Genomic DNA, 4449 nt, shown 5'->3' with positions numbered 1-4449 from the left:
AAATTGTTTGGCCACAAACTTACTGCTCTGTTCTCAGGAACTCAATGAACACAGCTCAGCCTACTGGCCAGACAACTAACCCTTTGCACACTGCACACACTCAGAAAGTTCTGCACACTTTACTTATCAAGAGATTTGCTCACATCGTAGGAAACCTAAGCATATGCTGATCCTGTAGTGTGTAAGGCAACCCAGTAATAAAATGTGTAACGAAAATTCATCTCTGACAACAGCACAGGGGTTACAATAATGCTGGCCTTACACCCGTAAAATCTTGTTTGAACTTTCAGACAAGAAAGTATAAAAATCTCTCGTCCAACCATTGGATGGTGCCTTCATGGACTCAACTAATTTTAAATGACCTTTTGCATGAATAATTTTAAATCTTTTGTTCTACTTCTACTTTGACCAGTGCATGTGCATTAAAGTGGTTGTAAACCCTTACAACGCACTTTTAGCTACAGGTAAGCCTAGATTAAGGCTTACCTGTAGGTCCAAGAAATATCTCCTAAACCTATACGGTTTAGGAGATATTTGCCCAAAGACAGGCACCGCTGTCTACGTCGCATGCGCCATAGACAGCGGCGCGCAGGCGCACTGAGCGCGGCATTTCCAAGAACGGAGCTGCCGTGCGTGTCGGCTCCCGTGCGCATGCGCGGGAGTGGCGAAGCTGCGAGACCCCACCGACAACATGGATGCGCCGGACTACAGGGGACAGCGGTGACATCGCTGGCTCCTGTGTCAGGTAAGTGACACATAATGGGCTACTATGCGATGCATAGTAGTCCATTATGCTTTGCCTTTGCAGGGAATGAAAGAGGAAGTAAACTCATCAGGGTTTACTTCCTCTTTAAATACAGTGCATCGGAAAGTATTCACAACGCTTTACTTTTTCCACATTTTATTATGTTACAGCCTTATTCCAAAATGGATTCAATTCATTATTTTGCTCAAAATTCGACAAACAATACACCATAATGACAACCTGAAAGAAGTTTGCTTGAAATCCTTGCAAATGTATTTAAAAAAAAAAATGAAAACAAAAATCCCATGTACATGAGTATTCAAAGTCTTTGCTCAATACTTTATTGAAGCACCTTTGGCATCAATTACAGCCACAAGTCTTTTTGAGTATGATGTTACAACATCTATTTTTGGGCAGTTTCTCCCATTCTTCTTTGCAGAACCTCTCATGCTCCATCAGGTTGGATGGGGAGCATCAGTACACAGCCATTTCCAGATCTCTCCTTAGATGTTCAATCGGGTACAAGTCTGGGCTCTGGCTGGGCCACTCAAGGACATTCACAGAGTCATCCCGTAGTCACTTCTTTGTTATTTTGGTTGTGTGTTTAGGGTTGTTGTCCTGTTGGACATTTAGAAATCCATTTGTTCCTATTATGCTGGGTACACATGATCGGATTTTCTGGCAGAAAAGGTCAGACGGAATCATTCGGATAGTACGATCGTGTGTGGGCTTCAAATTACTTTTTTTCTTAAAAAAATCAGACGGACCTAGAAATAGAACATGTTTCAAATCTGTCCGATGCACTCAATTCCTATCGGGAAAACCGTTCGTCTGTATGCTGGTCGAAAGCCCATCAGGAAGACCGTCGGACCTTTTCTGCCAGAAAGTCCGGTCGTGTGTACGCGGCATTAGATTCAACAAAAATGTTCCATCTTTGTCCTTTGACTTTGTGCTCACTTTGGTCAAAACCAATCACAAATCATTCCATTTAACTGTTAGATAATAGGACGAACATATGGAAAATAAAAAATTTCTCTAATGGAATTGTACAGGGGTAAGTCTGGCCAAACAGAAGTCATTTTTTTCCATTCAACCAGAAGGAAAAAAATGACTCAATTCTCCCATCCACACACTAGATCTGGATGGGAGACTACCTCCGCTGAGTTATTGTATTGTGACAGCAGGGAGCGTTTCCTATGGTTAAATACATTCATCATCACTGTTGGCTGTTCCCGGCAGCGTTGATTGAGAGAACATTTTCCAACAGGCTGGTTGTACACAAGGCGATCATTAGATCGCCTTGTGTACAACCAGCCTGGCCATACATGGATCAAAATCCCAGCTGAATCAGCTGAATTTCAATCCATTCATGTCCGGCTTAAAGTGGTTGTAAAGTCACTGTGCCTAAATATTAGAATCCCCTGTGTTATATGAAGCTATGTTGCACCTTGTCTTTGTTTTATAAAAGTTATGCAGCACAATACCTTATTTTACAGTGCTGCTGTGTGGTTACATGTAGTCCCGCAGCTCTCCTTACCCGATCTGAGGACTACTGTGGGAGGGGCTGAGATTCCTCTCTAGCGTCAGCCAGGAGGAGAGTGGCGGGCAGTCATATGAATAAACAGCAAAGTTCTAAAATAAGGTATTGAGCTGTATCATTTTTATAAAACAAAGACAAGGTGCAACATAGCTTCATATACAATAGGGGATTCTAGTTATTAGGCACAGTTACTTTACGCAGAGTAGCAGCAGGAGGGGAGGAGAGCAGATCGGCACTGACTCAATATCTGATAGGCAGGAAGGGAGGGGGAGAGGGAGAGACTGTGGACTGACAGGCATGCAAACCAGTGGTGGCCCATCAATAGGGGATGCAGAGGCACCACAGTGAGGCTGCAATTGATGGGCACAATGAGGCTGAATTTGATGGCAACAGTGAGGCTGCATTTGATGGACACAGTGAGGCTGAATTTGATGGGCACAATGGGGCTGCATTTGATGGGCACAATGAGGCTGCAATTGATGGGCACAGTAGGGCTTCATATGATGGGCACAGTAAGGCTTCATATGATGGGCACAGTGAGGCTGCATTTGATGGGCACAAAGAGGCTGCAATTGATGGGCACAGTGAGGCTGCATATGATGATCACAGTGAGCCTGAAATTAATTGGCACAGTGAGGCTGCAATTGATGGGCATAATGAAGCTGCAATTTATGGGAACAATGAGGCTGCAATTGATGGGCTCAATGAAGATGCAATTGATGGGCACAGTGGGGCTGCATTTAATATGTACAGTGAGACTGCATATGATGGGCACAGCAAGGCTGCATTTGATGGATCAGCAGGCAGGATTACTGTGGTCAGCACACACAGGGGGACACAAAAATAAGGCAGGATCAATTAGGTATTATACAGTATTGAGAGGGACAAATGGCTCTGCACAAGTGCTATGTTGTACGCTGAACAGGATCTTTTTTTTATTTAGGGTTACAACCACTTGAATGCCAGCTTAAATCATTCTGCTCTACTGACCATAAAAACTGCATTTAGGGCTGGTTCATACCAGATGCACTAAAATGGGTTTTTATTCTGCATACAAAAATGCATGTACAGTGTTTAACATGGATTTGCGGTGTGTTCCAGTGCAGCCAACAAAAGAAGAGCATGCACTTTTTCATATGGGACGCATTGGGAACACAGTAAAACACATCAAAAAGTCTCAAATCGCATCAATAATGTGCCAAAAGACACATGTCCTTAATTCAGATTAAAAAAAAAGAGGGTAAAAAAACGCCCTGGAATTCGCATAAAACATGCATGCAGAAGTGCATCCAAAATCAAAAAAATGTGGTGTGATACTAATGGCCTCTCCTTGTTTGAGGTTCTCAAATTTTTAGGATTTTTGCTTTTTTTTTCTTGTTTGTTACAGCAAGTTTTCAATAAATCAAAGGAGAAAGCTGCCAAGTGCAACAAATAAAGGAAATTATTTTAGCATGGCTTACACTATAATGTAAGCCCCCTCACATGGTCGACACATTGTTGTTCAGTCGATCTGCATTTTTACTACCCCGACCTCCAACCTCCAAAAGAACCTGGAGGCATCAAGGTGCGATTGTTTTAACTGGACATGTCAAGTTTGATAGGCGGCAACACCTGCCAAACTCCCCCATTGAAGTCAAAGAGACTGCACCACAACTGTCGGCCAAATAAAGAGCCAAATTAAAACATTTTTAGAATGGGGAGGAATTACAGTGTCTGTCAAGACTGTTGACTATTGCTTGAGCTCAATGGACTTTTTTTATTTTTTTTTAAACTATTTTTAAGTATGTTGTCTGTGCTCCAAGTGGGAAGACGTCTCAATATTTCTTTTCTCAAACACACAAAGTGGAGGAACATCTGCCTTGTCACAGACAACAGTTCAAACATAGCAAAGGTTTCCACCATTTTCTGCTCTATCCAAAAAAAAAAAAAGGGGTTTTGCTAAACTGTCATTGCTTCAGTCCTAGCTATTATGATTTGTGTACTAAGAACTTTAGGCTATTATTTCTGAGGAATAAACTGTAGATAGTCTTAATAACTAATTATCTTTTTTTTTTCTTTTAAGATACTAAAAATTATAGTCAAACTATTCCACCCCACCCAAATTTACCTTACTTGTACTTATAAACCTGTTAGAACAGGTCTGAGAATCACAGTACCAAAAGAA

The sequence above is a fragment of the Lithobates pipiens genome, unplaced genomic scaffold (genome assembly GCF_037356315.1).
Source record: "Lithobates pipiens isolate NorthernLeopardFrog02 unplaced genomic scaffold, aLitPip1_a1.2 Scaffold_16, whole genome shotgun sequence".
Lineage (NCBI taxonomy): Eukaryota > Metazoa > Chordata > Amphibia > Anura > Ranidae > Lithobates > Lithobates pipiens.
Note: the sequence above shows the minus strand (reverse complement) of the source record.